At 42.5% G+C, this 23,715-nt stretch overlaps 1 protein-coding gene across 3 annotated transcripts in view; it reads right to left on the reverse strand.

Annotated features, from left to right (window-relative positions):
* Positions 1 to 16,026, reverse strand: part of CDK17 (cyclin dependent kinase 17) — a 115,826-nt gene extending 99,800 nt beyond the window's left edge. The window contains exon 1 of one of the 3 annotated variants that reach the window (XM_002823615.6): positions 15,439 to 16,026. The gene's annotated coding sequence lies outside the window, so the exon portion shown is untranslated. Of the gene's footprint in view, positions 1 to 14,785; positions 14,977 to 15,438 lie in introns of those variants that run through there. The other 2 variants (XM_063712224.1, XM_063712223.1) reach the window with 2 other exon arrangements.
* Positions 16,027 to 23,715: the final 7,689 nt, after the last annotated feature.

A 23,715-nucleotide genomic window follows, 5' to 3' on the forward strand; every position in this document is an offset into this window, starting at 1 on the left:
GCAGCAACATGGATGCAGCTGGAGACCATTATCCTCAGTGAATTACTGCAAGAACAGAAAACCAAATAACTGCATGTTCTCACTTATATTTGGGAGCTAAACATTGAGCACACATGGACATAAGATAGGAACAGCTGAGCAGGGTGGCTAATGCCTGTAATGCCAGCACTTTGGGAGGCTGAGGCAAAAGGACTGCTTGAACCCAGGAGTTCAAGACAAGCCTGGGCAACATAGACCTTGTATCTACAAAAAATCAAAAAGTTAGCCAGGTGTGGTGGTACATGCCCATGGTCCCAGCTACGTGGGAGGCTGAGGTGGGAAGATCACTTGACCCCAGAAGGTCAAGGCTGCAGTGAGCCATGATCATGCCACTGCCTTCCAGTCTGGGTGAAAGCAAGACCCTTTCTCAAGAAAAAAAAAAAAAAAAAGCCAGGCGCAGTGGCTCACACCTGTAATGCCAGAACTTTGGGAAGCCTAGGTGGGCGGATCGTAAGGTCAGGAGTTCAAGACCAGCCTGGTCAACATGGCAAAACCCCGTCTCTATTAAAAATACAAAAATTAGCCGGGTGTGGTGGTGGGCGCCTGTAGTCCCAGCTACTCGGGAGGCTGAGGCAGGAGAGTTGCTTGAACCTGGGAGGCGGAGGTTGCAGTGGGCCAAGATAGTGCCACTGCACTCCAGCCCGGGCGACAGAGTGAGACTCTGTCTCAAAAAACAAAAAAAAAAGATGTTAACAACAGACACTGGAGATGACTAGAAGGGGTTGGCAAATGGTGGCATGGGCTGAAAAACTACCTATCATATATACTATGCTCACTACCAGAGTGACAGGCTCATCCATACCCCAAAACCTCAGCATCACGCAATATACCCATGTAACGAATCTGCACTTGTATGCCCTGAATCAAAAATAAAAGTTGAAATTATTTTTAAAACAAAATAATGAAAAATGAAAAGTAATAATTATCAAACAACATGAAATGGTTAAGCCTCTTTTGCAAACACTAAAAGTAACAGCCATAATTATTTGGTACCTTAAAAAAAACATAAAAAGGATCTTAAACAAAAATACAAAACATACTGGAGAAAAGCCAAGGTAATATTTGAAGACAGTAACCACTGTGTTAGAGAATATACATTGTACATTTTTTATATGATTATACATTCTCACATTTTAAAAATAATTTTCTAAAACTAATAACTGAGACCATACAGATAGGAAACAGTATCACTGATAAGAAACAAGCTAAAAGAATCAGACAAAAACATTCACTAAAGGAAAAAACATACAATAATTGAAACAAAAGACAATTATACATAAAATTAAGAAAACTGCCAACTCCTGGTAAAACTAAAAGGCTCCAAGTAGAACCAAAAAAAAGGGAGGGAAAAATAAGATGGAACGACAGGAAGGTTTTTTGGTTTTTGTTTTGTTTTGAGATAGGGTCTCCAACTCTGTCACCCTGGCTGGGGAGCAGCGGCACAATCACAGCTCACTGCAGACTTTACCTTCCAGAGGAGTAGCCATGTCTACAGGCATGTGCCACCACAGCTGGCCAATTTTTTTAAACACTTTTTAAAGAGATGGCATTTTGCCATGTTGCCCAGGCTAGTCTTAAACACCTGGGCTCAGGTGATCTGCCCACCTCAGCCTCCCAAAGTGCTGGGATTACAGACATGAGCCACTGCACCCAGGTAGAAAGTTTTAATCACTTTGCCTTTACTTCAAAAAATTTTCCACACATTTATGTTCGTTAAAAACTGACATACTGGCCAGACACAGTGGCACATGCCTGCAATCTCGGCACTTTGGGAGGCCAAGGTGGGAGGATCACTTGAGCCCAGAAGTTTGAGACCAGCCTGCACAATACAGTGAAACCTCATCTCTACTCTTCACAAAAATCTTTAAAAAATTAGCCAAGCATGGCGGCGGCACCTGTAGTCCCAGCTACTCAGGAGGCTTAACTGGGGGGATCTCTTGAGTCCATGAGGCGGAGGCTGCAGTGAGCTGAGATCGTGCCACTGCATTCCAGCCTGGGAGACAGAAAGAGGCCCTGTCTCAAAATGAAAAACAAAACAACAACAAAAAAACTGACATATTACATGGACATACTGCATAATGGTAAATTTTTTGATAGAAAAAATTTTAAAAATAAAAATTGACATAAGCGAAGAAAACCTACACAGAAAATATCTCAAATCACATATTACCTTGAAACAGTAATCTTAAGAGACATTACCACCAGGACCCCCTCTCCCTCTGCCATGGCCATGTACTCTTCCTCTACCTCTTCTTCTGCATTGGCCTCTTCCTGCAACAAACAGCTTCCCTTTTCTTAGGTTTTTACCTTAGGCTCAACATCCACAAGTAGTGTATCCAGAGGTAAACTGTCTGGTAGAGTAAAATATCTAATGTTACTTCCTCAAATTTGTGTTTCCAACTGTACAAGTTCTCTGTCTTCAGGGTCATTTTCATGCTTTAAGATGTGTATCACGGTGACATCCACACCTGTGACTGTTCCATAGACCTGTGTTCCACTTTCCAATTCAAGGTTACAGCTTCATGAATCATTTCATCAAATGAAATCAAAGCTCATCAAAAATCTCATGAGCTTCATCCTAGCAGTGCCGTCATTCTTTGGGTCCAATAGCACACAGCATCCAGCAACCAAGGACCGACCAACCCACTAGAAGTATGAATCTACTTTAAATTTAATGTATGAGTGGTTCCTTCCCTTAACACTGTGCTAAACCCTAGAACAGTGTTTCTAAAACTCCAGGATCCATCAAGAATTGTCTGAAACATTAAAAACCCAAATCCAGAGATTCTCATTCAGAAACAGAGTTTGAGATTACACACATACAAGCATGCCTTTAGATTTTTTCTTATTTTAGTCAACAAGAATGATTCTGAAGTTCAGGTTAAAGCCATTACTCTGGAATAACATATAATAGTAAACAATAATATAATACTAAGCATCCAGGCAGATTTTATGACAAAGAATAAAATGCAAAGTCAGTTTCTTCTTTTGATGGGTAAACTTTATAACCAGTTACTCTATTTTGATTTCAGAAAAACGTGAGGCAGGGCATGGTGGCTCACACCTCTAATCCCAGTGCTTTGGGAGGCTGAGGCTCGAGAATCACTTGTGTCCAGGAGTTCAAGACTAGCCTGGGCAACATAGTGAGACCCTGTCTCTACCAAAAAAATAAAAAGTAAAAAATTAGCCAGGCATAGTGGTGTGTGCCTGTGGTCCCAGCTGCTCAGGAAGCTGAGGTGGGAGGATCGCTTGAGCCCAGTAGGTTGAGGATGCAATGAGCTGGGACTGCACTGCTGTGCTCCAGCCTGGGCAACAGAGTAAGACCTTTTCTCTAAAAAAAAATAATAATAAAAGAGAAAAAGAAAAACAATCAGCCAGGTGTGGTAGCTCACGCCTGTAACCCTAGCAGTTTGGGAGGCCATGGTGGGAGGATTACTTGAGCTCAGGAGTTGGAAACCAGCCTGGGCAACATAGTGACATCGCATCTGTATATTAAAAAAAAAAGAAAAGAAAAACTCTAGAGTCACATACAAGAGTCATAAACAAGGAAAGCAAATACTGTCTAGACTATTAAGATGTCAAGTAAATGATAAAGTACAGGCCTAAAGAAGTGGAAGAGAACAGGGAAAATGGTTCAAAGAAATATTTGATTGGCCCTAAGGAAAGCTTACAGATATGCTTACAAAAGATTATGACCTATTTATTCCTAATGGTCATTAGATTAGAAACAACAATGCACATCTTAGACTATTTAGTCTACTGGTATGTCTATATGTGCCACCTCCACCCCCAAACATACAAGAAGGATGCAACACACACCCATTAATAACGCGAACTCACTGCTACAGTTACGCTCAAATCTGGTGGGAGTAAAGGCATATTAGAAAATCTGGGAAATATGCGAAGTTCAAAAAGCCAGAGATGATTTTCATTCAATTGTCCTTGTGAATCACTGATTTAGACATTCCTTCAACGTGAAGCAATGGATTAAACAATTTTATTACCACTACCAATAGTTCTTATTTTATAAAGAGTTACAGCAAAAACAATCAATGTTTTACATGCTGTGTTGGGCTGTTCTTACATTGCTATAAAGGAATCCCTGAGACTGGATAATTTATAAAGAAAAGAGGTTTAATTGCCTCATGGTTCTGCAAGCTGTACAAGCATAAGGCAAACATCTGCTTGGCATCTGGGGAGGCCTCGGGAAGCTTTTACTCATGGTGCAAAACCAAGTGGGAACAGGCATGTCACATGGCAAGAGCAGGAACAAGAGAGAACAGAGAAGAAGCTACAAACTTTAAAACAACCGGATCTCACATGAACTCACTCAACACCCAGGGGATGGTGCTAAGCCATTCATAAGGGATCTGCCCCATGATCCAAATACCTCCCACCAGGCCTCACTTTTTATTATTATTATTATTATTTTTTTTTTTTTTGAGACAGGCTCAAGAGAGCCTTCTGCCTCAGCCTCCTGGGTAGCTGGAACTACAGGCATGTGCCATCTCATGCTCAACTAATTTTTTTTTAAATTTTTTTGTAGGCATGGGGTCTCCCTATGTTGCCCAGGCTGGCCTCAAACTCCTAGGCTCCAGTGATCCTCCTCAGTCTGCCTCCCTAAATGCTGGGATTATAGGCATGAGCCACCTTGCCCAGCCAAGAGTTAAAATAATGAGCTTATAGTAATATGGTTATTATAAGTTATTACTGAAGTAGCCTTTATGAAAAGAAAATTGAAAACATATAACCAATTCTAAACTTTATACAATAGAAACCTAAGTTGCAGATCTTTTCCAAAAAATTGTACCTGAAATAAATGTTTCAACCATTTTATAGCTTCTTGGGAAGAAAGGGGATGAGAGCAAAATGGAAATGTAAATGATATCTGGAGAAGGGAGGGATCAACAAAAAAATCCATGCTCACCAACTTATGGGCAAAAATTATTGCAACACACAATACCCCACTGTTTCTGAAATGATAAATGTTGGTTAATAAACCATGATCTCAAAAACTTAATATAAAAAGTGTTTTAAGAAGACTATGTAAGTTGAGGAATTTAAAAAGGCACTGACTCCCACAAATTATGAAAATTCATTTTAAATGTCACACTTCAAACAAGATGTTACCAAGCTATAATCTCGAACTAATATTTAAAATAAATTTATTACTTATAACACACCTACTATAGAAGAGGGTTTTTTTGTTTTTGTTTTTGTTTTTGAGAGGAAGTCTCACTCTGTCACCAGGCTGGAGTGCAGTGGTGTGATCTTGGCTCACTGCAATTTCCACCTCCCAGGTTCAAGCGATTCTCCTGCCTCAGCCTCCTAAGTAGCTGGAATTACAGGCATGTGCCACCACACCCAGCAAATTTCTGTATTTTTAGTAGAGACGGGGTTTCACCATGTTGGCCAGGATGGTCTCGATATCCTGACCTCATAATCCGCCTGCCTCAGCCTCCTAAAGTGCTGGAATTACAGGCGTGAGACAGCGCGCCCGGCCGAAAAGAGGTATAATTTAAAACTCAAATTTTTTTTTTTTTTTTTTTTTGAGATGGAGTCTCGCTCTGTCGCCCAGGCTGGAGTGCAGTGAGGCGATGTCAGCTTACTGCAACCTCCACTTCCCGGGTTCAAGTGATTCTCCTCCCTCCAGGCACATGCCAACACGCCCGGCTAATTTTTTTGTATTTTTTAGTAGAGACGGGTTTCATCATGTTGACCAGGGTGGTCTCGAACTCCTGAGCTCAAGCGATCCACCCACCTAGGCCTCCCAAAGTGCTGGGATTACAGGCATTTTCAAAAAGCCTTGGCCAGGTGCAGTGGCTCACGCCTTTAATCCCAGCACTTTGGGAGGCCTAGGTGGGTGGATCACCTGAGCTCAGGAGTTCAAGACCAGCGTGCCCAACATGGTGAAACACCATCTCTACTAAAAATACAAAGATTAGCCAGACACAATGGCGTGCACCTGTAGTCCCAGCTGCTCAGGAGGCTGAGGCAGGAGAACTGCCTGAACCTGGGAGGTGGAGGTTGCAGTTAGCAGAGATTGCGCCACTGCACTCCAGCCTGGCAAAAAAAAAAAAAAGAAAAAAGAAAGAAAAGAAAAAGAAAAAAAAAATCCTTCGAGTTTAAAAGTAGACCACAGAACAGTTTTTATTTAAATTACTGTAATTCCATTTAAAAACAAGGCCGGGTGTGGCGGCTCACACCTGTAATCCCAACACTTTGGGAGGCCAAGATGGGTAGATCACCTGAGCTCAGGAGTTAGAGACCAGCCTGGCCAACACTACTAAAAATACAAAAATTAGCCAGGCATGGTGACACACGCCTATAATCCCAGCTGCTCGGGAGGCTGAGACAGGAGAATTTATTGAACCCGGGAGGTGGAGGTTGTAGTGAGCTGAGATTGCACCACTGCACTCCAACCTAGACAACAGAGGGAGACTCCATCTCAAAAAAATAAAAAGAAAAACAAAGCTTCTAGTCAACTGTATACATAAACTACCACAGCAGCATGAATAACATTAAATGCCTGTTTGATCCTTTGAGTACAATTCTGCACTGCAGTAAGCGCATTTAAGCCAATACTACACAGCTAAAGAGCTAGATTTCATCAAGGATGATTTTGGGGTGGCGGGCTGTTTTGTTTTTGTTTTTCTTTTTTTTTTTTTGAAACAGAGTCTCACTCTGTCACTCAGGTTGGAGTGCAGTGGTGTGATCTCGGCTCACTACAACTGCCACCTCCTGGGTTCAAGCAATTCTCATGCCTCAGCCTCCCAGGTAGCTGGAATTACAGGCCTGCGCCACCACGCCTGGCTAATTTTTTGTATTTTTAGTAGAGATGGGGTTTCGCCATGTTGCCCAGGCTGGTCTCGAACCCCTGACCTCAAGTGATCTGACCGCCTTGACCTCCCAAAGTGCTGCGATTACAGGCGTGAGCCACCGCGGCAGGCCGGTTTTTTTCGGTTAAACCAAATTTTACTCCTGATATAACGACCAATATTTTTAGACGTTCAGAAATGAGTACTTTCTTTACATATTAACATTATAATTTTTTATTTCCATTTTGTCTAAAAGACAACAATCTTTGAAGGCCACACCCCTTTTCTCTCCATTTTCACTAACAAGTTAGTACAGCTCACATGCAATTAAAAAGTCTCAATAATGCCAAGTTACTGTCCCTCCAAGTTGGCCTACAAACTGCTCTAGATTGCTCTCACACAAATATCACCAAAACTGTATAGCTCCAATATTTGAAACCTTTTACACTTTTTATTATCTACTAAATCAAAATGTATTCTTGATTGCTTCTAATCCTACTCTGACCTTAATTTACCAACTCAGTGTTGTTTCTCCTAATTCCATCACTTTATTCAATTTAAGAGTATGATAATATGGGAAGAAATATAGAAATGAAAAAAAACATGGCCTCTCTGGAGCACAAAGCCAGCCAAAAGAGGGAGAGACCTGAAAATAATTAATTACAACATAACATATTAAGTACAACAGTACCTAATACCTAAGTACTATATAGCAGAACCACCATAACTCTGTCAGAATGGAACAAAGATCACGTTGGAGGAAGAGACGTTTGGGCTCAAAAATGAGAATTTCTCTACAAGTGTCATAGCATTGTAATATCAACATACCAGTTTCTTCATCTTTGTATCCTAGCCCCTACCATAGTGTCTAGTACAGAGTAGGCAGGTACTTCAGACATGGATGGATGAATGGACGGCAGTACAGAAAAAAGGATAAAATAAGATACATATATAAACATGAAGAAAGAATATGGTTAGATTAAAATGGGACGAAACTGGAGCCAGTAAATCAGATAAGACATTCCAAAACCCTTACGTAAGAAAGTGACACAGGAAAAAATAAATTTAAAAGATATTTAGGAATTAAAATTAACAGGACTTGGTGTGACTAACTGGACTAAGGGGAAATGAGCATAACAGAAAAGCGTTAAGAAAGAAGCCGCCAAAGTTTTTGGCTTACGTGACTAGGCTGACAGTGGTACCATTCACTGAAATTGGGAACAGAAGTAGGGGATTGGAGTTCAGTTTAAGTAAGGTAGCACTAAGGCAATATCGAGTAGGAAGCTGGAATGCAACTCAGAAAAAGAGGTCTAGATTAGAAATAAAGAGGCGGAGATTATTGCATATGGGTGATGAGAACAAAGCCCTAAATATAGACGAGATTGCCAGGAACACATAAAACCTGGAAAGAAGGCTGTGGACAGAATACTCAGACAACCAACATTGCTGTTATTTTATATGTTACAATATTGCCACATTAAATTATATTGTTACAACCCAAATAATGGCTAATACAATATTGAGGACGTAACAAATGCTTTAAAAATACCAACTGCACACCTGAGTTAATTGAAAAATTAAATTTATTAACTCAAATTGAACCATAAAGGACCACTTCTTAAAACTAATTTAAGGCCAGGTGCGGTGGCTCACACCTGTAATCCCAGCACTTTGGGAAGCCGAGGCGGGTAGATCACGAGGGCAGGAGTTCAAGACCAGCCTGGCCAAGATAGTGAAACCTCATCTCTACTAAAAACTACAAAAATTAGCAGGGCATAGTGGCAGACACCTGTAATTCCACCTACTCGAGAGGCTGAGGCTGGGAGAATCGCCTGAACCCAGGAGGTGGAGGTTGCAGTGAGCCAAGATCGCGCCATTGCACTCCAGCCTGTGAGACTCCGTCTCAAAAAAAAAAAAAAAAAAAACTAATTTAATAGGTCAGACTCAAGGTGCTAAAGTCTGACTAAGGAATCCAATTTTACTTCAGAATCAGTAAAAAATCTGGGCACAGTGGCTCACACCTGTAATTCCAGCACTTTGGGAGGCTGAGGCAGGCAGATTGCTTGAGCCCAGGAGTTCAAGAACAGCTTGGGCAATACGGCAAAACCACGTCTCTACTAAAAACACAAAACTTAGCCAAGACTGATGGCGCTGAACCTGTAGTCCCAGCTATTTGGGAGGCCGAGGTGGGAGGACCACTGGAGCCCCAGAGATCAAGGCTACAAGAAGCCGTGATCACACCACTGCAATCAACCTGGGTGACAGAGTGAGACCCTGTATCTTAACAAACACAAACACACACACACATACTCAATGAAAAGCTTTTTTTTCCGCCAGAAATAACATTACAAGTCAATAATATAAAATACTAAAATCTAAGTTGTTATACTTCAAAAAATGTTTATTCTAAAATAATACTAAAAAATACATATTAACTAATTTAAAGAAAAGCAAGTCTAAATTTGGAGTGATAAGGGCTTCAATGCTGTTACTTGATAGTTTCTCACAAGTATAGACCAGGCGCAGGGACTCACGCCTGTAATCCCAGCACTTTGGGAGGCCAAGGCAGGCAGATCATGAGGTCAGGAGTTCAAGACCAGCCTGGCCAACATGGTGAAACCCTGTCTCCTACTAAAAATACAAAAATTAGCTGGGCGTGGTGGTGCATGCCTGTAATCCCAGCTACTTGGGAGGCTGAGGCAGGAGAATCACTTGAACCCGGGAGGTGGAGGTTGCAGTGAGCCAAGATCACGCCATTGCATTCCAGCCTGGGCAATAGAGTGAGACTCCGTCTCAAAAAACAAAAAAAACAAACAAAAAAAAAAATTTCTCACAAGTATTAGTATCAACTTTTACCAACTTTGTTTACATTATTGAATATTAACACATACTAATAACAAACATTACCCATCAATTATAAGAATAGTAGATGAATATGACTTGAGAAGGCCAAAGTTAGTAACTGAAGTAGAATACAATGAAAGAGAAATTATCTTTGGGTCCTTTTCCCTTGTTTACAAACATGTACACAAAATTTAGAGCATTCTTGAACATATTTACACTAACAAATGCATAAAAAGAAACAAAAATGTGTTATTAAAAGGTAGACAAGCACGGGTACAGTGTCTCATACCTGTAATCCCAGCACTTTGGGAGACCGAGGTGCACAGATCACCTGAGGTCAGGAGTTCGAGACCAGCCTGGCCAACATGGTGAAAACCCATCTCTACTAAAAATACAAAAATTAGTTGGACATGGACGCTCACACCACCTGTGGTCCCAGCTACTCCGGAGGCTGAGGCACGAGAATAGCTTGAGATCACCCAACTGCAACACTGCACTCCAGCCTGGGCCAACTGAGTGAGAGACTCCGTCTCAAAAAAAAAAAAAAAAAAAAAAAAGGGTAGACAAAAAATATTTATTATTTATTTTATTTTTATTATTTATTCAAAAAATCTGTAATTTTTTTTTCCCCCGAGACAGAATCTTGCTCTGTCTCCAGGCTAGAGTGCAATGGTGCAACCTTGGCTCACTGCAACCTCTGCCTCCCATGTTCAAGCAATTCTCCTGCCTCAGCCTCCCGAGTAGCTGGGACTACAAGCATGCACCACCACACCCAGCTAATTTTTGTATTCTTAGTAGAGACGGGGTTTCACCATGTTGGCCAGGCTGGTCTGGAACTCTTGACCTTGTGATCTGCCCAGCTCGGCCTCTCAAAGTGCTGGGATTACAGGCGTGAGCCACCATGCCCGGCCCATATAAATGTTTCAGATTTTTTTAGCATCTTGATTTTTAATTCATTTTGAGCAACATGTCCTACCTTACGTATTTCATATACTGCAATCTTTTAATGTAGTAAAACCAGTTCAATGTACTTTAAATCGTATTTTGATGAGCTTTTCTAATTTCTCATTCACTGTTTATAGAGTGCAGACAGTAACATTGACTTTTTAACATCTCATCCTCATGGAGACAGTGTAGAGTAGTGGTTTGAATGCCTAAACTGGAATGTCAATGTTACCACAGAGGTCGGTCCCTGGAAACAATGACTTAACCTAAGGTCTTTGTTTCTTCATTTGAAAACAGGCAGAATACCTATATGAAGCGCTTATTGTGAGGATTTCACAAAATAATACTCAGCATAGTGCCTACAAGAGGAGGTAATTAATGTTAATTTCTTTCACAAAGTTTATGTTATGGACTGAAGATCTGTGTACCCCCAAAATTCATATGTTGAAGTCCAAACCTCCCAGTGTGATGGCCATTAGAGGTGGGCCTTTGGGAAGTAATTAGATTTAGATTAGGTCCTAAGAGTGAGACCCTCTCATGACGGGATTTGTGCCCTTTTAAGTAGAAAAGAAAAAGATATCCACACCTCTCCCTCCCCTCCCTCCTCCTATCTCTCTCCCACTTCACCTGCAGGCAGGGAGGAAAGGACTTAAGAGTGCCCAGGGAGAAGACAGCTGAGAGGGCAGGTGCTTAGCTGATTTCAGACTTCCAGCCCCGGACCGGTGAGAAAATATGTCTGTGTTTTAAGCCACCTCAATGTATGGTATTTTGTAATAGTAGCCCAAGTAAAATAAGGTGATATCAAAAAATATTTTCAAAAGGAGACTTTGGAGAGCAAGATAATTTTCACCTCATCCCAATATGCCATAGATCTATAAATCTACATCCTCAAACAGTATTCAGTATTGCAGGTTACTGCAGAACACGGTAACATTATTTATTAGATTTACTGGTAGATGTCTATTGATTTTCCATGTTGGCCAACAGGGAGAGGCAGACAGGCTAGGAACAATAAACTACACTGAGGTATATTCAATACACTTCTCTGGCCCTTGGCAATTCCTCTTGCCAGGTCAATATTTTGCAGATATCAAAAGTAACCACCAACTAACTATACTGGAAGCAAAATAATGACAAAGAATCCACTGACAACAATAAAAATTCTTAAAAGCCAGTCTAACTGGTCCTCTCTCCATCAGTTCAAAGAAATTGCCAACACTGTAGATTGAATGCTAGTGAACTACATTAGGTTCGCTATTACAGGCAGTTTTTTTACTTCAAAAATGCTACATAAAGCACATTTTTAAATGCCATAAACCTATTGTTTATCTTCTGCATTTAAAATGCAAAATGCCATTATCACTTTATGAAATATACTTTAAATGCCGATTTCCTATTTAAAAGTTTAGGCAAAAATTATCCATTCAAAATTCAAAAGAACCTAAAACTATTCATCCTTCCCATGTATGAAAACTGAGACAATTTTTTAAACAGGTAAAATTCGCTAGAGAATATAATTTTTACAATATAGCAACAAAGTAATTATCCATCCTGAAAGTCTAAAACAAACAAAACAAACAAACAAACAAAAAATACAAAGAACATCCTGGAAATCTAAACGCCATGTAAAAGAATGCCAGCCCATGACGGTAAAATTTTCTAAAGACTAGGAAACATCAATAAAGATTCAAAATGTAATGTCTTATAAATATTCAGCATTAGTAGACAATAACAAAGAAAATCACAGGGTAAAAATTTTTGTGTTCACAGATAACTGTTATAATATTAAGGGACATCGTCATCTCCACTTTTGAATAGCTACCCCAGTTGCCATTACAGCTTCCATTGTTCAAAATAAAATAGTTGCACTGTTTTTCAGTGAAAGGAAAGAAGGAAAATATTGCTGAAAATAAGGAAAAAAACAAGCCTCGACAAAGCAAACAAAATGATTTTATATGCCATCTAGTTCCACCATAATTGTAGGACTGAACTGGTATCTGAAAACTAAATATATCAACAAACATATACGTTAAAATCTGCGCTTAGTCAACACAGCTATCCTGTGCTACAGGGCAAATAAAATTTAAATTTTCTATTTTTTTTTAAATTAAAGCAATGACTTATTAGAGACTACTGGTATATGAAGCTGCAATACACATAGGGATCAACTCCTCTGATTTCAAGTTTCCTTACTATGTATGTATCTCTTTTTGTTTTTTCATTCTGGTAACCAGAGTACGTATGACAGGCTGCATTATTTCAAATACCTAACACTGAAAGTTACTTTCGGGCCTGAATCTAAGGATGAGAATGATACATTTTATAGAAGCTTCTTTTAGTACAGCAATAGGCAAATTATGATATTAACAAGACTTTAATTCTACATTTACTTTTTTTCTCATTGTAAATGTAATGTGAAACTTGTAAAATACAGGAAAAAAAAATGTTTAATCACCAATAAATCCCACCATTCGGAAACCTTGCTACTTTTTGGTAAATTTCCATCTAGTAACACTGAAGGTTCAATTTTCTAATTCGATACTGATAAATATGCAGGAAAAAAATATCAATGTATCCTCAATATGGCCTTTCAATAAATGTACATAAAACAACAATTATTAATTATATGACCTGTTAGTTTCACAAAAGTCTCTAAAATGTTTTAAGTGGTGGGGTGGGGTAAGGAGTCCCATAATTCAGACACTAGTCCTCAAACTGAAATCTCTTCCACAATGTTTATATGTCAACCCTTTAATGGCAGTGAGCAGCAAGCTATGACTGTTCGTACAGTGATATCAATATTAATGTCTCTATATTAAACAGGCTTTGCTTTTATTTTCTTTCCATTTATACTTCAATAGTGTTTTATTTTCACTGTAAAAATAAATAATAACCTATATCTGCATAGTAATTTTACATAAGCTTAAATTCAAAGACTCCCGTTTTTTTTAAGCCAACCATTCAAACTGTTAGTGCTTCTGGCCTATGAGATGGTTTACCAGATGAAGTAACATTCTTTATATTCCAATATTCTCTCTCAAAACATAAAAAAGAATTTAAGGAATAACCCTTAGTCACATTTTCTTTTGTTCCAACCCACTGTTTATGGAAGCGTGCAGATGTTAAGAGTTGCAAAAATTGAAATGACTTCATTAACAAAGCAACATCCCAACGTTTAATGTCAACTCCTCAGACTCATAAAAAAATGAAACAAAACCAATTATATTACCACTAGCAAATTTTTTCCCCTTAAAATTTAGTTTCGTCTTATTTCTAGTTTCAAGGGAAGCTTTGTCTACTCAAGGTATCAAAGGTCTTCAAATCTCATTCATTTTCTTCTGCCCAAGAGTTAAGAAAGCAAGTCTAAAACAGAATAAGCCAGATTTGTTACTGTGATCTTCTCACACAAACGCCTTTTAAAAGAAATCTTTCAACAAAGACTCAAAAAAGAAACAGCAAAGTTTGGGGAAAGAATTGTCTGTCTTTAGGTCAAGCATTTCCTGATAAGTGACTGAAGGTCTGGCTGCCAGGAATACACTTTGCTGACCCTAGGAATGGCCAAGTCTCAAAACAAAATTTGCCTCTTCTGTATCTTGAAAGTGACCTGTTAGGACCTGATATCAATTTGACGAAGAGGTGATAGAACATGACCAACGAGGTGTCTTTGGTGGACATATTCATCTAAAGGAGGCGAGAGCCGCAGATTTCAGCTAAATGCTTTTTGCCACTTTTGCAAAAGAAAAGCTAATTGTTAACGGCCATGTGACATTATAGATCCCAGAAAAGGAAAGGGTGGGAGGAAGAGAGAGAAGTTCAAGGCAGTTCAGGGTCAGAACAAGCTCAGGCATCCTGTCATTAACAAACGTTCCCCAAGCTGAAAGCAAAATACTGCTTACCCGAAAAGGAGTGGGTGAAAAGAGGGGGAGAATGAGGGGAAAACCACAGGAGAGTCAATGTGGCAGTGTGGGGGTGACAGGAGGGAGGGAATCTGGAGCTATCCAGCTGAGTTGGAGAGCAAAAGCATCGGGCATAGCATCGGGCACAAAAATGCTGAGAAAAGCAACTGCGACGGAGACGACAGCACTAGGCACCCTCCTCCCCCCATTTTCCCCTCCCCATCGGTTTGCTAGGTTTCCCACCTTCCCTCTACCTCCGCTCTTGACCAACACTCCGGGGTGTGACCCGCCAGCAGGAGGCTGCCCTGATCTTTGTCTCTGCCCGCTCCCCACGCGCGGGCTCCTCCTCCTCCTCCGCGCTCCCCACCCGCGCACAGCCCCGGCGTCTCCAAGGAGCTCCAGGCGCCGCGACCGCCGCCTCCTCGCCCACCTCCCGCGGACCCGCGCCCCTTCCTTCCCCTCCCGGGCAGCGTCGCCCGCGCCTCCAGCTCCACCCCCGCCGAGGGGACCTTTGTGTCTCGGGGGACTTTCTGCCTCTTTCCCCTCCTCCGCCTCGCGGGGAGACCGGCCTCCCCCGCAGACCAAAGCGGCAGCGAGCACCGGAGGCGGTGGCGTCTATATCTGTCGGCGCCTCCCGGGAAGCAGCTCGAAGACACTCACACCCCACCCGAGCCCCGGAAATCCCCGGGCGACCCAGGGTCCTCGCTGGACCGGAGAGGTGACAGGCGCACGCTAGCCCCCCGCACCGCGCCTCCTCGCTCAACTTCCCGACCCGGCCTGAGCCACCCGCGCCCCCAGTAGCCCCCGCCCCCGCCTCTGTCCCACGCAGGCTCCCGGCCCCGCGGCCGACCCGACACCAGGAGAAAGCGCGGCGCGGACGCCTGCCGCCAACTCACCAGCAAGAGCGGGGCCGCGAGTCCCGAGGCGAAGCGAAGAGAGGCGCGGGGGGAAGCTGCTCCGCGGACGCCCGCGGCGACCGGATGCAAGTCCGGGTCTCAGCGGCCGGCAGACGTGAGGCGCCTCCGAGCGCAGGCCTCCTCCGCCACAGCCGCCTTCCGGCTCTCGCCGCGGGTCCGGAGCCTCGGGAGGGGCCGCGGGTGTCTCACGCGTTGCCAAGTCCCCCGGTCAACATGGCTCCCGCGCCGACGAGCCGCGCGGACGGCCCACTAATCCCCTTGGAGGAGCCGGGCGCGAGCGGGGCGGGCGCCGACGGCGGGCTGAGACGGTCTGGCCGGGCGCTGGCTCCTTCTTCTCTGCGGCTCTGCGGCGGCCCGTAGGGAGCTCAGGAGACTGCGGGCGACCGCGTTCGCTCCTTGCGTGTGCGTCGCTTTCACACTCGGCGGCTGCGGATTGACGCCTCCGCCTGTTCCCCGGAGGAGAGCGAGCGCAAGAGAAAAAAGACTTTTATTGAAACGGTCCAACCAGCGGCGGCGGAGAAAAGCAACCGGCCGCGGGAGCTTACCCCACCCCCGCCTGAGCGGCTTGCCGGGGGCAGCGCGACCCCTGCCGGCGGCGGCGGAGGCGGGGGCGGGGCCGGCGGCCGGGGGCGGGGCCTGCAGGGCGGGGCGGGTGTCCCCGGGAAAATCCCCGCTCCGAAGTGCGGGCGTGGGGGGAGCGGCGGAGGGGGCCAGGGGACCCCACCGGAATGAGCGCTTGTCCGCAGCGACTGGGGGAGAAATTATTTGAATAATTCAACCCCTCCAACATCCCCCTGCCCCTCAACTTCCCGCTGCCAAACCAAAACTCGTGCTTCAGTTATACAAGTAATTATTGTACAAGGTGTCCATGCCACAGTTCTCCACTGGCTTTCTAGAGAGTCCATGTCAAAGGACCCACACCGAAAGATGTTGATGGCTGCAACTTTTCTCCTTTGTTGTATGTGGGTACCTGGGTACTAGTGCCGCAGTCTCTCACACACACGGCATCTATTCATTTAAACTACAGTACAGTGTTTTGTGTATATTATCATGTGCCAGGCAATATGCTGAGTCCTCTAAGGACGGAGAGTCTAGCTGGGATGAAAGATGATCAATAACTATCATAAAAATCTGAACGTTATGAGCGGAGAAATACAAGGTGCTATGAAAACAGAAAGGACTACTGTTGCACGGGTTAGGTTTTGTTTTCTTGGGGGAGGCGGGCCGCGAGAGGTTGGCCCAGTTTCTGCAACTGTTTTTACTTTCTCCTTTCCCAGAGGCTAAAAGCTAGTTCAGGAATGAACAGCAGAGTGGCAGTGAAGACAAACTAAAGTAATACTGACCCACTTTTTTCTACTAATAAGGATAAAAGCATAAAGTTAAAACAAACTTAAACCCCTAGAGGGAGATAATGAGAGGATTGAAAGAAGAGAGTAGGGACCGGATGTAGACAACATAAACAAGAAAAAAAAACCACATAAAAGTCCTGTGAAGTGAGATAATTTTTTTTTCCCATGTTAACACCCGGAAGTAGAAGCTACATTGAAGTTTCATATCACATTATGTGCTAAGAACTTCGGAGAATTATCTTTTTGGATTTAGGGATGAATCCTTTCCCCCTTAAAAATGCTGTATGCTGACATCTTTCTCTTGTTTGGCAAAGTTAAATGCATCTACAGTTATATCCAACGATCGTACGTGTCAATCAGGCTTTTCCCATGCCTCTAAAATTACCAGGACCCGTAAATTAGCAACAATTATGCTCTACACGTATTTAACACTTGTTTACCAACCAAGAATGCAAATATACATAACAAGCTTTCCGTTAGAACAAGTGCGCTTTGTTTAAAAGCACTGTTAATGAGGCTTCTTGGATTTGTCCAAGTCAAACTTGGAACTTTATAATATAGCAAGACGTAGCATCATTTTCAGGGTTCTTTTTAAGTTACAGAGAAACACTAATATTTATACAAGGCCTATTTATATGAAAGGATTTTCATATACCTGCCTCATCTAAATTAGTACTTTAGTAAATATCAAAAAATCACCAAAAAAGGGAGTCTATGAAATGGCATTCTGAGTTTCAGCATTAATACTTATACCTTCATATCATTAGATTAAAATTACTCCATGAGAAATAAAAAGATTATTCTGTCTCATCCAAAGCACCGTCTCCTCTTTCTACATCTTTCATTAGCATAACAAAGAATTCGTAATTGGGAGGCTGAGGTGGGAGGATCCATTAAGCCTGGCAGGCGGAGTTTGCGATGAGCTGAGATTGTGCCACTGCACTCCAACCTGGGTGACAGAGTGAGACACCGTCTCAAAAAAAAAAAAAAAAGAGGAATTCATAATGAAAACTTAGGTGATTATTTGATTGATTGGTTTGTTATTTCTTTTATTTTTTTAAGACAGAATTTTGCTCTTGTTGCCCAGGCTGGAGTGCAGTTGCGTGGTCTCGGCTGACTACAACATCCGCCTTCCAGGTTCAAGCGATTCTCCTGCCTCAGCCTCCCAAGTAGCTGGGATTACAGGCATCCGCCACCACACCCGGCTAATTTTTTGCATTTTTAGTAGAGACAGGGTTTCACCCTGTTGGCCAGGCTGGTCTCAAACTCCTGACCTCAGATGATTCACCCTCCTCGGCCTCCCAAAATGCTGGGATTACAGGCGTGAGCCACCGCACCTGGAGGATTTGTTCTTTCAACGAAAAAAAAATTACAGATTGCACAATATTTATTTCATTACTTTTTATTTATTTATTTATTTACTTATTTATTTAAATGAGATGGAGTTTCACTATGCCGACAGCCCAGGCTGGTATTAAACTCCTGACATCAAACAATCCTCCAACCTCGGCCTCCCAAAGTGCTGAGACTACAAACAGGAGCCACCACCCCTGGCCTATTTATTTATCTATTTATTTATTTATTTTTAGAGGGAGTCTTGCTCTGTCACCCAGGCTGGAGTGCAGTGGCACCATCTCAGCTCACTGCAATCTCCATCTCCCAGTATCAAGCAATTCTCCTGCCTCAGCCTACTGAGTGGCTGAGATTACAGGTGCCCATCACCACGCCCGGCTAATTTTTGTATTTTTAGTAGAGGCAGAGTTTGGACATGTTGGCCAGGCTGGTCTCGAACTCATGAGCTCTAGTGATCCAAAGTGCTGGGTGAGCCACAGCACCCAGCCCCCTGGCCTGTTTAATTACTTTTCTAAACTGATTTAAAATTTGGCCAGGCGCGGTAGCTCGCACCGGTAATCCCAGCACTTTGGGAGATCGGGGCAGGTGGATCACTTGAGCTCATGAGTTCGAGACCAGGTTGGCCAAAATAACAAAACCCCGTCTCTACTAAAAATACAAAAATTACCCAGGCGTGGTGGCAGGAGCCTGTAATCCTAGCTACCCAGGAGGCTGAGGCAGGAGAATCGCTTGAACCCAGGAAGTGGAGGTTGTAGTAAGCTGAGATCACACCACTGCACTCCAGCTTCGGCGACAGAGCAAGACTGTCTGAAAAAAAAAAAATTATATGTAATATTGTGAAGCATGTTAGTTGTTTTTTCCGTAGGTTGTAATACAGGCTTTTTTTTTTTTTTACCTTGTAAAACTATGTTAAATTATAAAATTATTTACTTAGAATATTTCCCTAACTGTGATTAATAGATATTCCATAGTGCTTAGTGGAGGAGAAAGATTGAGGAAGAATTCCAAGATCAAATCCACTTGAGGAATACCACATACTTTATCTCCCTTTTGGAAATTCACAATATACATTTACATATTTAAGGCTCTTAGAAGTTCTGAGATTGAAAAATAATTTTATTTCAAGTGAAACAAGTATATCCCAAAATGTTTTCACCATAGAATAGCTATATCATGCGACATATATAAAAATATTGAGGGGAGAAAATTTTGAAGGTCATTGAACTTTGTACAAAGAGAGTTAAATGTGGTAAGTCCAGAAAATCTTTGCTGGGATTCACATTCTGAAAATGACACTGTCTGGGAAACAAATATGAAACTTTCAGATAAGATACAAACAAGAAACACTTAAGCTGGTTTTCAATTGCTCTACATCAGTGGTTCTCAGCAGTGTTACCTGGGAATTTCTTAGAAATGCAAATTCTCAGTTCCCACTCCAGACCAACTGAATCAGAAACTCTAGGGTGGGGCCCAGCAAACTGTTTACCAAGATTTTCTAAGATTCTGCTGCACAATAAAGGTTGAGAACCACTGCTGTATACAACATAATACATAGCTTTATTTACAAAATAATTTTCCATATGTCTGAATTTCTGGACTATTTCTAATTATTATTTCATATTCCTTAAAAATTCTCAAAGAAATTAGATAACTGACCAAACAGAAAAAACACTTTTTGTCTGGGTTCATTCCCTGTTTTACTAGGCTGAATCATATAGGAAGTCTGTATGTTTGTTTGCTTGTTTTGCAAGAAGAGTAAAGCAAATTAAGCTAAGGACAGCAATCAATTTTCCCCCAATAGCAAAATAATTTTACATTTGGCAAAAATGAAGCTGTAGGCAAGAAAGGAGTTTTGTCAAAGGCTTTTTAAAACCTGCTTCAAAAATGAAACATCTAGCCAGGCCTTAACATTTATTTTTAATAATTTGTACCATCCCAACACCTGCAAAACAGCTATATACCATTGCATAATGATACAGTTGTACCCTGTCACTTAAAGCTTAACCGTAGAGATTTTACAGAGCAGATCTATTTGAGATTATCAGAATACCTCCGTAGATTTACAAGTTACAAATTTGGGGAGGGAAATTTCTTCCCTATTTACTTGTAAAATTTCAAATTTGGTGTACCAGATTTAACCCTAGAGGATGAATAACATCTGAGACATTTGGTCTCATCCAGGGAGCATTATAAAAAGCTTTCAGCAGAGTGATGTCATGTGTCCTTACAAGGGAAATGAATCCAGGAACCAAACTGAATCTTGGCAGTTAAGGAGGACACAATTTTCAAACATTTTATTTTGAAATGAAAGTTTTCTCTAGTTGCTGACAAAATGCTTGGGGAGAGTTAGTTTCCAGGCTTCCAGTAAGACTGCATACACGTCTCTATTATGAGATTAAGATGGGATTAACTAGTTTTTTCTTCCTTTCTTTTTTAAATGTAATATTAATACCTCTTAACTAGATTGATGTTCTGCCTCTGAGAAAAACCAGATGTGGGTCTTAATCAAATACAATATATTTAAAGTTTATTTGAGCTTTTCGAAGAAAATGAAGCATAACATGAAGCCATTGTTTTTTGTTTTTGTTTTTGTTTTGTTTTGTTTTGAGATTTTGAGATGGAGTCTCGCTCTGTTACCCAGGCTGGAGTGCAGTGGCACAATCTCGACTCACTGCAACCTCCACCTTCCAGGTTCAAGCAATTCTCCTGCCTCAGCCTCAAGAGTAGCTGGGACTACAGGTCTCTTGTACCAGGCGCGGTGGCTCACGCCTGTAATCCCAGCAGATTGGGTGGCCACCCACCCAATTGGGTGGCAGATTGGCCTGCCACCACGCCTGGCTAATTTTTGTATTTTAATAGAGACGGGGTTTCACCATGTTGGCCAGGCTGGTCTCGAACTCCTGACCTCTAGTGATCCATCTGCCTCGGCCTCCCAAAGTGCTGGGATTACAGGTGTGATGAAGTCATCTTTAAGCTTTAACAAATGTCTTGCTTTAAAAAAAAAAAGTTGGAAAGTGGGAACTGGGGCAGTATAGGTTTTCCCTTCTTAAGCAGGTTGAGAAGAAGAAGAATGTGGCAATTGGTCATTTCCCCAGGGGCTTGTGGGAATTATCATTATCTTTTTTCATCTTTTTTTTTTTTTTGAGACGGAGTCTCCCTCTGTCACCCAGGTTGGAGAGCAGTGGCGTGATCTCGGCTCACTGCAAGCTCCACCACCTGGGTTCCAGTGATTCTCCTGCATCAGCCTCCCAAGTAGCTGGGATTACAGGTGACTGCCACCACGCACAGCTAATTTTTGGTAGAGGCAGGATTTCACCATGTTGGCCAGGCTGGTCTCAAACTTCTGACCTCAAATGATCCTCCCACCTCTGCATCCGAAAGTGCTGGGATTACTGGCGTGAGCCGGCTCGCCTGGCCTTTTTCGTCCCTTTTTTTTGAGACAGAGTGTCACTCTTGTTGCCCAGGCTGGAATGCAATGGTGCAATCTCGGCTCACCGCAACCTCTGCCTCCCAGGTTCAAGCAATTCTCCTGCCTCAGCCTCTCAAGTAGCTGGGATTACAGGCATGCATCACCATGCCCGGCTAATTTTGTATTTTTAGTAGAGATGGGGTTTCTCCATGTTGGTCAGGCTGGTCTCGAACTCCAGACCTCAGGTGATCCGCCTGCCTTGGCCACCCAATCTGCTGGGATTACAGGCATGAGCCACCGCGCCTGGCCTTTTCATCCTTTTTTTTTTTTCCTTTTTTTGAGACGGAATTTTGCTTTTGTTGCCCAGGCTGGAATGCAATGGCGTGATCTTGGCTCACTACAACCCCCACCTTCCGGGTTCAAGAGGTTCTCCTGCCTCAGCCTCCCGAGTAGCTGAGATTACAGGTGCCCACCACCATGCCCAGCTAATTTTTGTATTTTTAGTAGAGACGGGGGTTTCTCCATGTTGGTCAGGCTGGTCTCGAACTCCTGACCTCAGGTGATCCACCTGCCTCTGCCTCTCAAAGTGCTGGGATCATAGGTGTGAGCCACCGTGCCCGGCCCTTTTCATCCTTTTAATGGGAGAAGGGAGGGATGGTTTGTCATCTTTGAAATCTGGCCCAGTGATATGCTTTTAGGTAAGCTGATAGGACTGATTTGTAGTCTTCTAGTATTAGTAGTTCAGAAGTGCAAATTTCAGTAAACTAACTTTGCCTTGCCCCAGCCTACATGACTCCCAGGACCATCCTAGAATTGATATGATCTGTGAAGAAGACTAGAGCAAATATTTGGAATATAGATATTGGAAAAATGGAAAAATAAAAAACGAGGAAGAGGGGAAAGAAGACAAAAAAGGTAAGAAGCAGGGAAAAGGGAGAATTAAGTCTTATACAAGTTTTATTTCAGCAATAAGAAAGCTGCAGATGTTGTTAGTGTTAAGCTTCATGTAATAGAAAGAAAGAGTAGAAAAGCATAAATTAAGCAGGTCAGGGTTCTAGCCCTGAAGGAACATTGCATAGTAATAGGGCTTTGCAATCAGTTGGATTGAATGGGAGTCCTAATTTTGTCACCATGAGATTTTGCTAAATTACTTAACTAAAAGTTTCTCCATATGTAAAATTGGGTTAACAGTTTACTTGCCAGGTTGTAAGGATTAAATAAGGTAATGAATGTAATGCATTGTATCTCAAGTTTTTCTGTTGTAAGTGACATGAATAACAACTCAAACAATACAGAAAGCGGATTTTGTTGTTGTGTGATTGAAAAGACTAGGGGCCGGGTGTGGTGGCTCACGCCTGTAATTCCCAGCACCTTGGGAAGCCGAGGTGGGTGGATTACCTGAGGTCAGGAGTTCAAGACCAGCCTGACCAATATGGTGAAACCCCGTCTCTACTAAAAATACAAACATTAGCTGGGCATGGTGGTGTGCGCCAGTAGTCCCAGCTACTCGGGAGGCTGAGACAGGAGAATTGCTTGAACCTGGGAGGCAGAGGTTGCAGTGAGCTGAGATCATGCCACTGTACTCCAGCACGGGTGACAGAGCAAGACTCTGTCTCAAGAAAAAAAAAAAAAAAAAAAAGACTAGGGATGGTGCAGACTTTAAGGTCATCTTAGCCAATAGCTGTCCCGATGTCATCAGAACCTGGTTTCTCTCCTTTCAGTTCTGCTTTTGGTGGCCTTGGCTTTCCACCCATTAGGTCAAAAGATGTCTGTAATATTTATAGCTCTAAGCTTCTAGGTTCAAGTCCCACAGGAAAAAGGGAGTAACATCCTTAGTAGCACAAATATTAGCTTTACTTAGCTCAGCTTAAATCACTGACTGTCACTGTGGCCAAGGCAGATGAGTGATTGGCTAGGGCCTGGACATATGCTTAACCCCAAAGACAAGGTGGAGTCTGCCTCAGCTGAATCACATGTGCTGAGAGTATGGGAAGGGCGGTCCTCCCAAAACAAGAAACCGGTGTTTTACCGTAACTAGGGTAGTGGATGCGGGGCACCCACTTAATTAAAATGCAGAAAGCCAGGGATGAGTGGGCTTTATCACTAGCCAGATTCAGGAATATTGTCTCTCATCTGGGCTTCTGT

The sequence above is a fragment of the Pongo abelii genome, chromosome 10 (assembly GCF_028885655.2).
Source record: "Pongo abelii isolate AG06213 chromosome 10, NHGRI_mPonAbe1-v2.0_pri, whole genome shotgun sequence".
NCBI classification, from domain to species: domain Eukaryota; kingdom Metazoa; phylum Chordata; class Mammalia; order Primates; family Hominidae; genus Pongo; species Pongo abelii.